This window comes from Anolis carolinensis, chromosome 4, assembly GCF_035594765.1.
Source record: "Anolis carolinensis isolate JA03-04 chromosome 4, rAnoCar3.1.pri, whole genome shotgun sequence".
In the NCBI taxonomy this organism is placed as follows: Eukaryota; Metazoa; Chordata; class Lepidosauria; order Squamata; family Dactyloidae; genus Anolis; species Anolis carolinensis.
In genome coordinates, this window is record NC_085844.1 from 154,085,379 (window position 1) to 154,099,688 (window position 14,310).

General features: G+C 38.2%; 1 protein-coding gene across 2 annotated transcripts in view; it reads left to right on the forward strand.

Annotated features, from left to right (window-relative positions):
• The window catches only part of LOC103278655 (uncharacterized), a 356,515-nt gene that overhangs the window by 39,581 nt on the left and 302,624 nt on the right, over positions 1 to 14,310 (forward strand). The gene's annotated exons all lie outside the window — the stretch shown is intronic.

A 14,310-nucleotide genomic window follows, 5' to 3' on the forward strand; every position in this document is an offset into this window, starting at 1 on the left:
AAACAAACTACTGGATCCTCTCTTGGCTTGTGTATCCTTCCTCATTAACACTTTTTGCTATCTTGATTACACTCTATTGGTTTTTTGGACATGTGTCCTGGTTTTCATCAATGAAATATTGGAGGGTATTCTTTTAGAGAGAGAGCTAAAAGAACACTTTCGCGGATATATATCATATGCCTCTAAAGCTTCTTGACAATTTTAAAGTCTTATTGAAATTTTCAGGAAATGGAAAGCAACATTGCTATACCATCTCAGTTTGAAATGTTTGGGGAAAGGGGGGTATTTCTCCCCTTCTTATGAATTGGAGAAGAAATTAAATCCAGAACACTACACAAAATTAAAAATGAAGAACTCATTTCCAGGGTAGTGGCTCAATGCAAAGTAATACTTTTGTCTTCTTTTTCGTATGTGCGTGTAGCATATTCTATTTTTATACCTTGGCTTCCCAACACAGTGATTCCAGTCCATTCTGAAAGGTTTCAGTTGGGCCCCAGTATTTCCTTGTACCTTCTTTGCATTGGTTTGATTAAACAGTGAAGTGTGCACAGTACAGTGTTATATTGGTGACGGGCAAGGGTGGGTGGGGAGGGAAAAGAACTTGGCTTCTTTGTCAAGAGTTCACTGAAAACATCTGTTCAATCACTGAGAGGCCAAAAAGGCAAGAACAATTTGAGGAAGGGAGAAATAAAGCAATACAGAAGTTAACACAGTGCCAGTACATACTGCTAATCCTTGAGGCACAAGTAAAACAAAACAAAAAAAACTGAGTTGCATGGTTGGGCTGTTCTATTCCTATAGATACCATGGAATTCGACACAAGGCAGACTGAGGCCCATCTACATTGACCATTTAATGCAGTTCAAAACTAGCTTCAAATTGTGGTGGCCAGATAACAAACTTGCACAGAAGTATTCTGTGCTTTGTGTTTTGTTTAATCACCTTCCAGGTTTCGTACTGGTTCCAGTATTTCCTATGTAATTATCTGCACAATGAAATCACTTTCCTCAATATTGGTTTAAAACTGTATTAAGTGGTCAGGGTACATGAGGCCTGAGTAGAGGGATCTGTTGTTTGGTCCTTTTGTACAGCTATCCTATTGTAAATTTTGTATATTATTAAATGTACTAGCCAGTCAAACAATATCTGGATGGCTATAATTTGCCTAACACATTGTCAGGGATTCCTCTTCTTCAGAAGAGGAAGGGGAGCAGGAAAGTGTTCATGAATCTGAGGGCGAGTTGGAGTCTGAGGAGGAGACTTTGCTAGTACCCTCATTCTAGGAGAGGCGAAGGGAAACAGAGCAAAGATGTCGTTCAGCTAGATTAGCTGCCAGAAATACAGCTGAGTAATTGGTAACTGCCCTAGCAGCTGTGTGGGGACTCAGGGCTATAAAAGCCGAAGCAGGGGCAGCCACCTCTTGCTAGTCACAAACTGACTCTAATGCCTTCACTCTCTGTGTGCCTGCTCCAAGTCTGCATCTGGATTTATGCCTGTTTCTTTGTCTGAAGTAAGACTACCTGGCTTTCTTTTGCATTATTTCACTGAGTGTACTGTACTTTATGTTTTGCTGAAGTAAAGCAGTTTTCATTTACTTACCACAGTGTATTAAGGCTGTTCTTGAAAGACAAAACAGGACACACATAAATTGCCCAAACATGATATTTGTTTCCTTCTCCCTTCAGCTGCATTGTCCAATGAAAGAAGAAAGATTTAGGACTTTATCACATGAGACTGTGAACAATGTGAGTGCAGTGGTATAATAGCATCTGCAACGATTCCTTATCATGCAACATTGTGATTATTTCTAATGATTTCATTGCAGTTTAATCATGATTGTGCTGTTTCTTTTCACTGATGAGAAAGAAATTGACAATAGCATCACTGTTCTTTCGTCACTCTTCCTTGTGAAATAATATCCAAACCTCTTCTATCCCCAAGTGGAGGTAGGTCTTGTGAGAATTCCAAATCTGTGCTATTGCAAAGTTGTGGCAAAATAGGCAGAAAGGGAAAATGGGGGGGGGGGGGGGAGAGACAGATAGAGAACGGTGCAGAAGACTGGTCTTGGGAATCTGAATAAACAAAATGCCTGCAGTGTGCAATTGCAATGTTGTGTGAAAGTAATTGTTCCAAAAACATGTTTCTGATCACTTAATAATGCAATTGCATAGAATCATAGAATCATAGAATAGTAGAGTTGGAAGAGACCACATGGGCCATCTAGTCCAACCCCCTGCTAAGAAGCAGGAAATCGCATCCAAAGCACCCCCGACAGATGGCCATCCAGCCTCTGCTTAAAAGCCTCCAAAGAAGGAGCCTCCACCACGGCCCCGGGGAGAGAGTTCCACTGTCGAACAGCTCTCACAGTGAGGAAGTTCTTCCTGATGTTCAGGTGGAATCTCCTTTCCTGTAGTTTGAAGCCATTGTTCCGTGTCCTAGTCTGCAGGGCAGCAGAAAACAAGCTTGCTCCCTCTTCCCTATGACTTCCCTTCACATATTTGTACATGGCTATCATGTCTCCTCTCAGCCTTCTCTTCTGCAGGCTAAACATGCCCAGCTCTTTAAGGCGCTCCTCATAGGGCTTGTTCTCCAGACCCTTAATCATTTTAGTCGCCCTCCTCTGGACGCTTTCCAGCTTGTCAACATCTCCCTTCAACTGTGGTGCAATAAGAGAACAGTCTGGTATGATAAATTCACAAGACTTAGGATTCCTGTACCTGGGTGTTTCACCTGAGCCACATGTTCCGGCTGGGCCAGTAAGGAGACAAATCTGCCCAGGCTTACAGTATATAAAGCCAAGTGAACATTCTCTCTCTGCTGCTTTAAGAACTTATATCAGAAAATCTAGTATTTACCTAGCAGTATAAAAAATAGGACTGGCTGATGAAACCTGTTGTCGTGACATGTTGAGAGCTCCATTAAGTCAAAGGGATTCATAAAGGATTGGAGAAAGGCTGTGAGGATTGGAAAATCAAACATTAGAGCTAAGATACTTAAGGAAACATGATTGGGGTTTCGTTAAACCATCCCAATTGCCAGGACTGGGTCAGGAGCAAATAAAATGGCATGGATCACTCAGAAATCATCTTGAGCTTTTTGAATGTTTCTCCCCAGAGACATTGCTTATGTCAACATGTTGGCGAAATATTTGGAATAGGATATTAAGAAAAATTTGGTCAGCAGTGTAATCCCATAATGGTTGTATTACCATGTCTTTGTGTGTGTTTGTTCATTTTTTTAACAAGTATAGGGAAACTTGACAGTTTTGCTTTCTCCTCCATTCAGATGCTTAAAATCTCAGTTTATTTCCATCCAAGATATATGAAAATGTGGGATAAAATCATTTTAAAAATCAGAAACAAAATTCTCCACAATATCGTGTCAACTAAATCCAATCATTCCCAACATGTAAACAACAGTGTTATACTTCCTTTCATACAGGCATTAAATGAACAGAGTCTTCCAGAAAGGCTGGGTTTGGATCCTTAAATACACAACTATACGATGCTGGGTTATGCTCCTTTTTCTGAAAATGGTTTCATACACCGAGATCAAAAACTAGCCTTTTAATTATGATTATTATTAACTTTATTTATACCCCACCTTTCTCCCCATGGGGACTCAAGGTGGCTACCAGTCCCAGACTTAATCAAGTTTAAAAAGTGAAATACAAAAGTTTAGAAACCAGTTAAATAGAAGCAGCATGGTAAAACAGATTAAAATACAATAAATACATTTAAAATGGTCTTTAAAACTTGCAGGCTTCCCATCCCACCCACTTTTAAGTGTTGAGTACCCAAAGTCTGGGTCCACCAGTTTCAGTTTCTCTTAAATTTTATTGCTTTTTAAAATATCAAGCCCTTCATCTACATATATGAAGAAATTTGTAGATTTGGTTAAATTCTAATTGAAAAAATGACATCAAACAAAATCTCTGCCCCATTTTTCCTTTGTCTAAGGGCAGTGAATAATGCAAATTATAGTTCCAGTGAGAACAAAGTTATAGCAAAAGAAATGGCTAGCAAAAAATATCCATGATTCCAAGATCTGGCTCTGCTATTTTTAAGCTTAACCTCACCTCTATGATTATCATTCTGACAAGACCCTCACCTTGCACCATAAATTTTCCTACATTTAGAGAGGATTCAAACCCTAGTTTGGCAGCATATTCTCCCCTAGGAATGTGAAGAATTCTTACTCTTGATTTACTAGCATTTTTCTGAATTCCACCTGCATGCCATCCCACCCTGTTCCTTGTCTGTATCTAGATTTTTCTCTCCCAACAAAACATTCACATACTTTTTCTGTAATACTTTTCAAAACATATACAATTCTCGCTATACATTTTTCCTGTCATACTGTATGTATGGCACAGATTTTCCCATTGAGTAAAGTATGTTCATATTTTTATATCTCAGATTGCACAGAATATTTCTGTACAGAAAGCTGTTTCCTGTGCAGCAAAATGCTATAAAGCAGTCTTTTTATGTGCAAAATATGCATGGAGTAGATTTGCAGGGAAAACAAGATTTTCTGTACAAAACCCCTGCTTTTTCTGGGCAGAAAATAATTTTTCTTTGCAGAAAGACAACAACATCTGAATTTTACACAGTTAATTGGCTTTGGAAACTGTGGCTTTGAAAAAAAAATCACAGCAGAGGTAAAAATACTAAAGTTATTTGTTGCTTTTTACCTGAAGTAATAATTCCATCTTTGCTGATAAAGATTCGCCTTTAAATTTTGTTTGTTTGTTTTTTTCAACTCTGTGTCCTTCCTTTTTACCAGGGAGCTCAGGCCAAAGTGTATTTTTTTCTACAACCCAATTTATCCTCAAAACAATCCTGTGAGGTAGGTTAAACTAAGAACATGTGGCATTATCTCTAATATTCTTCATGTCTGAACAAGTAATTAAAATGAATTTCCCCAATTCTAATCCAACTTTCACAAGAACAATAACATTAGCATTATTTCTGTTCTACACTTTCTATCCCCAAAAGCTAGCAGTTGAGGTAGTTTAGAAAACTTGAGACAGAAACGATAAAAATAGGTAAATAAAACATTTAAAAGTTATTGACAAAATTCGATTAAATTATCCATAGGATTAAAACAATTGAAAACAAAAAGCACAACACAAAGTGTATTACTATACCAGAAAAACTCCAAGAATGTGAAACATTGCTGCCTACAACAGAATAAGATGTTTATAGGGTAGATTGCTTGCTTTATTTCACCCCAAGGTTTACATGACATCAAGTCCTTTGAAAGCTGAACACCTGAATAACATATAATAAATATGAATGGAACAGAAGCCCTAACTTTGAAATTTTTGGCTTTGTCAGTCCATGTCATATTTCACTGAATTGTTCTGTGAAGGCTTCAGCCACAAGAGTCTCATTATAGTCAGTCAACCAGGTCCTTATCTGGTGCAAATTGGGGTGTGAACCAGTAAAATTCAGTAGGTGAGCCCAATTTAAACCAGATGAGAATCTGGCCAGGAAAAGGAGATGGCTATAAAGCCTGCACAGCACTTTAGAAGTTAAGCATAATAGAGTTGTTGTACTGCAGTGTAGTTTATAATCCAGAATGTGCAAGAAATGTGATTCTTCGGAGGGGCTTTGTGTCTTCTACATACTGACATTTATTGACTTATCAGAATAACTAAGTCATCTTGGCTTTCTATTTATGTTTCCATTTGACTGAAATCATCATTCTGATGCAGTATGGCGTCCATTTTACTCAATGAGCCTTTCTCAGCCGTGTGGCAAGCAAACCTCAAGGCAGTTTGAAGGCAGTCTCATTTTCCCTTAGGCTTCCTCTACCAAGTTGCCCATCTTGCCAAAGATTCAAAGTTATGTTACTCAATAGGGCACAGCATACACCTAGTGATTGGGTCCACATATAAGCAGTTTTGATCACAAGGTGAGTGATTAATTATATGCTTAAAAATAAGTCCATAAGGTTTTGCACGATAGTGATGATGATAATGATGATGGCCCTTCAGGAAGTAAACATAAAATTTCATCAGAAATGAAAGAAGTGTAAACCATTCAGACACTATTAAATTACAGTCCGCCATTCCCCATTCACTATGCTGGCTACAGCTTATCCTGATTTATGAGAATAGTCATACAACACAATTGGAGGACATCAGGTTGCGAAAGACACTCAACGTGAGTGCTCTGGAAGCTAGGTCATCCTGTAGGAAAGAGGTAGATAGCTATTACAAAATAAAATCTCAAAATAGCAGGAAGTCCAAATGGATATTTTAAAATGATAAACAGTGGATGGAGTCTTTGAATGTGATTCTCAAGAGTTAATTGTTGAACTTGGAGCATGAACAACAATTCATTCTCTTTTAATATCCAGCAAAAAGTTGGTCTGAAAATTCTGGGAGTTTCGATGGTCAGAAAACATTCTTGTACAAAGCTTTAGGACAGCACAATGCCCACAACCTGCTCCTACCGGTGGCATCTGACAGTTTCCATACCAGTGGCTGGTGAATCTATTACAGGTTTTAGTTCAAGGATTAGAAGGAGTTTTAGAAGAAATATGTGAGGTGCTGAACCCAAATCAGCTCAGTACCTTGAATAGCTCCTTTAAATACCCAGAGCAGATTCATTGGCCCAGTGACATATGAGCCACCAGACGCTATTGGACTTGATGTTGGAAGTTATCTCTATCTCTTCTGGAGGTGAACAGAAGATTCTTTCAGAAAGGAGACCTCTGGTCAATAATTCTCTTGACTTGAGAGAAACTTTATATATTCTCTATTTGTGACAAGCTTTAAATCAGCACACAGAGGGGAGGGGGTTCATTGGCTGCTACACTGTGCTGTGTGCCCATTTGTCCAGTCTCTCTGTAAGTCCACATTTGAATGTGAACACAGGAATTTATGTGTATCAATGTATGAGTGATCTCTGTGTGGTCTGTATGGCTAGGGTTGGTAGAGGTAGGGGTGCTTGCATTGTATGTTATTTTAATATTATTTGTGTACTTCTGCACACCTCAGGTTTCTTGGGAGTACACAGGTGCCTTCCTCCTTTTTCAGGGAAGACAAATTTTAGCAATACATCTGTTTACAATTAATCATTCATGCTCACTATTAGAACAAGTGATTACAAATACAATGTATAACAAATATATGCAAGGGACTACATAATCATAAATGTTTACTCTGGTAATACTTTTTTATTTATTTGGAATTTGGTTAACATATATGAATGTGCCTTGAAGTCATCAGTTGACTTATGGTGGCCTTATGAATTTCATAGTTTCTTAGACAAGAAATATGTGGAGGTTACTTTGCTAATTTTTTTAATATAGCCTACAATATTTAGTATTTGTTGGTGGTCTCCCTTTCAAGTACTAACCTAGACTGTCCATGTATAGCTTCCAAGACCATATATGTTCTGGTGCCCTTAGGGTATTTATACCTATTCACTTAACAAAAAAAGAAAATATCATTACAGTATATAGCTAAATTCATACATTTACTATATGTGTGTTCTGCTTACTATACTACATTAAATCTATGACTTTTTCAAGCTTGTTAATAAATTCTGGCTGAATTTTTGAAAGTGCAATGATATTTTTTGGCCTTATACATTTTAGAAGTATACTTGACAGTGGCCAAGTCAGAGGGCCATAACATAAAGTGGCTTGCTTTTCCCTGATTCAGTCCCACATGAATACGTGTAAGCTAAATGTTGGGTGATAAGAATTAGGCTAAGTAAATAAATCAAAGGACATCTTCTTTAAATCACTGATATATATGCAGTGCTCTGCTGTTTTATCTCAAACTACTTTATTAATCCTAATTTGTCTCCCACTTTATTAACCCTAATTTTAAATTGCTTCTTAACAGAAGAAGACAGATAACATACAAACTATTAGTGTTAAAGCAGAACCTCAGAGATTTGAACAAGACAATCAATGGATAACCCACATTAACATTGGTGGCCCAGTCTCAATAGTGAAATTTACATTTAAGAAATGTGCCTTTAAAAAAAAGTAAGCACATCTAAGAGAAGTCTATATGCTTCCCCCCCTCCCCACTAGTTAGTCTTAGGTTTAGAGTTAGGTTTGTTTAGACAGCCATTAAAAAGAGGTGGATTTTATTGCAGATAGATGATAAATGGAAGCTTTTACGTGTGCCCGTGATCCAGATTCACCCATAGAACAATAGCATGACACTCAGGTTTGTGGAACAAAAATACAGAAACTTTACTGATTCCAAGAAATCAGAAAAACAGTACTACAGTAGAGTCTCACTTATCCAACATTCTGGATTATCCAACACATTTTTGTAGTCAATACATTGTGATATTTTGGTGCTAAATTCGTAAATACAGTAATTACTACATAGCATTATTGCGTATTGAACTACTTTTTCTGTCAAATTTGTTGTATAACATGATGTTTTGGTGCTTAATTTGTAAAATCATAATTTGATGTTTAATAGGCTTTTCCTTAATCCCTCCTTATTATCCAACATATTCGCTTATCCAATGTTCTGCCGGCCCGTTTATGTTGGATAAGTGAGACTCTACTGTATTTACAATGATCCCTCTGATCATTTACAGAAGTCTACAGTCATAAATAGTCCTTTCTTAGTCCACAAATCTCCTTCAGAAAAGAATACAGTCCTGGTTCTTCTCTCTCTCTCTTCTCAGCAGCAAACAGGCCTCAAAATAGCAAGGCATCTCTGAGTACACTGCTCTCCTCAGTATTCAGTCAGCACTGAAAACTTATCCAAACAGGTTCTGCAGTAGCAGAACAGAAGCAGTATCAAATCAATCCCTAGACCTTTGCAGGCTCAGCCAATCGGCCCCATGCACTTCATTTTCCAATTGACACACACACACACACACACACACACACACACACACAGTGCCTTTGCAAACCATGACAGATTTGAGGAAATGGTATAAAATCTGCTGTTCTGTATGTGACACTAAGGCCCCATCTGCACTGACCATTTAAACAGTTCAAAGCTAGCTTTAAACTGTGGCAACTAAACAACAAACTTCCACAAAAGTGGGTAAAAGAAGGCCCTTAATGCGTATCAGTGCTCTGTGGTTTGGGTGATCACCATCAGGACTTCAGACTGGTTCCAGGATTTCCTATGTAATCATCTGCACAGTGAAACCACTTTATTCTATACCAGTTTGAAACTGACTTAAGTGGTCAGTGTAGATGTGCCCTACATTTTAAAAACATGTTTTAGAAGCTAGCAAGTAATTGAAGGTTTTCAAGTATTTGAAAATACTGTAGCTAGTAATTGAAAGTTTTGGTTTGAAGATAGTCTGAATTCATTCATTTGAAACATACCTGTCCCTATATATCCTTTACAATAACTGTACCTTTCCTGGTGTTAGGATATGAAAAGTAAATTAGATTGGTTTGGCTTAAAAATGCCATGTGAATGAAATTTTTCAACATCATGCTTAGTTGCTTGTAAACCTTCCTATGTACAAATGGTTAAGTTGACCCTCTTTAACTACATCTACTACCTAATCCCAGCCTTGTTCACTCCACGTCAGTCCAAAAGACTTTAATGGGATTTACTTCCAAGTAAATGTGCTTAGGGTAACAATTCAGAAGAGAAAAAGAGAAAAAGACAAGAATTAAGTAGTGAATGTATCATGTTTTTAATTCACAAAATATTTGTGCATAAGTGTGCATTGTGTTTTTCAGGAACTTGGCAAATTCCAAGTGCAGGTGAAAGATATTGTATCCTGAGGCAGCTTTAATTTACATACTCAAGTCTTGCTCAGCAGAGCATCATAAGTAGTGAAATAACAAAGCTAGAGATGGGTCACATTTAGCTGTTCTTGAACAATTTGTCATATACGTAAAACCCTAACAAGTTTTCTCTATCACCTGGCATCATTAGTCTTTTATTCATTTATTTATTTATTTACTGTATTTTTACCCCACTCTATCTCAACCCCAAAGGGGACTCAGAGTGATTTCCAAATTGGCAATCATTCAATGCTGTGTTAAGACATAAAAGCATTTGTTGTTGTTATTTATTCGTTCAGTCACTTCCGACTCTTCGTGACCTCACGGACCAACTCACGTCAGAGCTTCCTGTTGGCCGTTGCCACCCACATCTCCTTCAAGGTCAAGCTAGTCACTTCAAGGATACCATCCATTCATCTTGCCCTTGATCGGCCCCGCTTCTTTTTTCCTTCCATTTTCCCCAGCATCATTCTCTTCTCCAAGCTTTCCTGTCTTCTCATTTTGTGGCCAAAATACTTCATCTTGCCTCTAATATCATACACAATATAAAATACATTATACATTAAAATCAATTAAAAATCATTAAACCATAACATATCAATACATTAAATAAACTGTTAAAAAACATAGCACAAAGACCCAAAATCATAATCCAGGAGCCATTTCAATCATATATAACAATAACTTCATAGCTGCATATTGCACTGTACTACTCTCCAAATGCTTTGTTCCATAGCCAGATTTTATTTTCACTGCATTCGTTGTTAAAAACATGCATTAGTCTTGTAAGTAAAATGGAAATCATCAAACATGACAGTATTTTTTCCTCAATGCAAATGGAGTATTACCATTATTACTACTATTATTTTCCTTTTCCTCCCCTCCCTCTTTCCTCCTCCTCCTTCTCTTCTTCCTCCCCCCTCTTTGTTACTGTGCAAATGTCAGGTTTTATTTTTAATAGACATTAACTTGCAAGATCATTCTAAAGACCATGTACTATGACATTGTGCCATTTCACATGATTAAATTATACTTGCCAAGATTTCACTTTAACTGCCATGGCTCCATTCTACAGAATCCTGGGATTTCTTTTTTTTTGTTTTGTTTTTGTTTTGTTTTTTACATTATTTCTGAATAAAAAAATATTTTTAAAAGAATCCTGGAATTTGCAGTTTAGGGAGGGGCATTTTGAATTCTCAACCAGAGAGCTCTTAGGTCTCACTAAACTCCAAAGCTCAGAAATCCATAGGATGTTGCCAGAGCAGTTCAAGTGCAATCATATTGCTATCATAGTGCATCATGAAAGGGCCTATCCAAAGATAAGTACATAGCTAGATATTTTGAGGAAGTTCCTAGGTTCCTAAACATAAATGTAATTCCTAAAAATAAATGTCATTTAACATACTGTGTGACATACTGTAGTGATCAACATACATTTGGTCGTCTCAAATGTTAGTCCTGTTTCTGGGTATATTGTCCTAATTCCAAAAATGGCACCAGTTTTCCCCTACCCCAGTGATTCTTAACCTATGGGTCCCCAGGTGTTTTGGTGTGCAACTCCCAGAAATCCCAGCCAGTTTACTAGCTAAAACATCTGGGAACCACAGGTTGAGAACTACTGCCTTTCCATGTCTAGTTTTTGATATACAGAATATATGCCATATACCTGTTGCTATCTGCTTACTCTTAGAAAATCATGATAATCATATCTAAAAAACTAGAATGGATGTGATCTGTGTTGGGCTATGTAATAGTAACAATTTTATGGTAACTTCCCCATGGTAGGCCTTATTAATAAAACAACTACATATGTATTTAATGTATATGCTATCTTTCTCCCAGAGTAAAATCCATTGTGGTTTCCAAAAAGAAGATAAAAAATCATTTCCCATACAATTTCAAAACAATTAAGATCATTTCATAATACATTTCAAAAAATTACTGGAAATATACAAAAATGAAAAAATGAGTAAAACATGGCCCTCTGCTCTCTCCACCATGACTCTGCCTCTGGTCTTCTTGAATGCCTGGACCCCGTGTGTGTGTGTGTGTGTGTGTGTGTGTGTGTGTGTGTGTGTGTGTTGGTAACAGCCATTGACAGCTGGCATCCTGCAGTGTTTTCCTCCCTCAGTAGAATGATACTCAACTTGTCCACGAGTCCTATCAAAATCCATAATTTAGCCCCAAACCTTGCAATCAACTTATACATATGTTCACATAGATGCTGAAAAAGAGAAAATATACCTGGGAATGTCACACATCACTAGTGTGTGACATTCTCAAGTAACTTTCCCAAGTTCTAACCACCACCACTCACATTAGTCCCATTCATTTCCCTTCATGTTGGCTGTCGACTTATGACAACTTCATGAATTTCATAAGGTTTTCTTAGGAATACTCAAAGGTGGTTTTGTCAGCTACTTCCTATGAAAGATAGCCTACAGATGTTCATTGGTAGCTTCCCATCCAAATACTAACCAAGGCTGACCTTAATTAGCTTCCACAATCAGACAGGATCTGGTGACTACATTTAGACCCAGCACATTGGTTCTGCTGAATTTCAAATGTGTATCTCAACAGCTCTAATATTGCCAACACTCAGAGTATACAGGGCTGTCTTTTTGTTTCATAAATACTCAGGATGCTTTTAGAACTGGACTCCAGTTAATCTTGAAAAGTTACTGGCAATAATGTCTGTTATTTACTCAATGTGGTTGAATCAACACTTTCTATCAATCAATTTATAGCCTGCATTTTTCATGGGACTCGGAGTCCTTCTACACAGACAACTTATGATCTGGGGTCCTAAATGTTGGATAGGACCTGCATGGAGTCACACAGGGACTCTCTCAGTCACCTCAGCCGCAGGAGCCCCTACTACCCAGCCATGCTGAACATGGTTCAGCATTACTGGGCAACCACTTTAGTTGACTGGGTGAAAGGAATGACAGTCCTCTGTGCCCCTCCCCCAATCACAGTGGTTTTCTCCACCATCTGTGTTGCAGCAGTCCCGAGCTGCGACATGGTGCCTACCTTTTTTGTCCCCGACCATGACCCCGACCTACCTTCTCAGTGCTCTGCCAGCATGCCAAAGGAAAATGGGATAGAGGAGAGGAAGAAAACCTCCCCTCTCTCCCTCCCTTCTCAATTAGCACAGACAGTTCTCTGTCTGACAAAGCAGGTAGGTGCCATGTCACATCTAGGAACCACTATGATGGGGGAGAAGGGCACAGGGGATTGCCATCCCATGTCCCCAGGCCTTATGAACCCAGGGAACATATGATGGCAGTCAGGATGGTTGTCTGTCAACACCATCCCAACCAGCCTGACAGGACCAAAGTTAAGGAAAAACCCAAATCCTGGGCCAAGATTCGGGCTTTCTACCACCTTATGTTAACACGGATCAGCATTGTGAAGCATTTAGCTGTCATGGGGCTGATCATTTCCACACCAACCTAAGTGACCAGTGTAGAAATCCTCTGGGACACAGGGTGGTTTACACATCAAAAGAAATATAATTGAAACCGTGTGTAGTTACAACATACTAACAATAATTAAGATTAAAATGCCATTAAAATGTATGTAAAATTAAAATAATTTCAAAATATTAAAAACATAGGAATAAAAATTAGAACAGCATGTTGAAATAAAACACCCATGTAAAACAGTATTTGAATGCCTGCTGGGACAGGAAGATATTCACTTGCTGCTCAAAAGTCAGCACAGGAGAAGCCAGCTAAGTCTCCCTGGGAAGGGATCCCTACAATCTAGGAGCAGCCTTTCCACATTCTTGCCAATCATCTTATGAAGGTGGTGGGATCTAGAGAGATAGCACCTTGGAAGACCTTAGAGCTCTGGTAAACCTATATATAAAGCTGCGGTCCTTCAAATAGATAATTCAGGTCTTCAACCCAAGTTCAATTTATATCAACTCACTTTAAGATCAGTATATAATGGTGAATTGATGACTAATAGAATTAAAATGGATTTTTGATTAAAGGAACATGTGGCCTATCAAAGGTTGCAGTACTGCCCCAGGGGATACCTCCTACTTTTTAACCTTCTATTTTTTCTTACTTTTGACTAATGGAAGAACATTCAGCATGATGGCTCATAAGATGAGAAGGTGTAATGTACAGTATGTTGATTTTAGTTTCTGGTTTGCACGTCAATAATCAGTTATATGGTTTTTTTATTTTATCAGATAAGAAGTTCTCTATGAACTGAAATGCATTTGGACAGCGGTTTAAAAACACAGGTCAGAGTGAACCATAGTCCGCACACCAGCAAGGAAAACACACACTTTTGGGGTTGTCTAGATGCCCTGGAGGCACAGAGACACTCAAACCCCTTCCTCAGTCTGAACTGAGAAGGCAGTCCAGACAGCAGCTATAGTGGTTTAAACCTGAGCCTTTCAAGAAGGTGTGAATCAAACACAATATCAAATTACCTTGACACAAAGCACGTTTTCCCTGCTTTGTGCTGAAAGCATTTGTGTTTTCGTGGGACATTATCTGGATGCCACCCGCAAATATCTGGGAGGGCAAGCATTTTTTGCCCTATGCT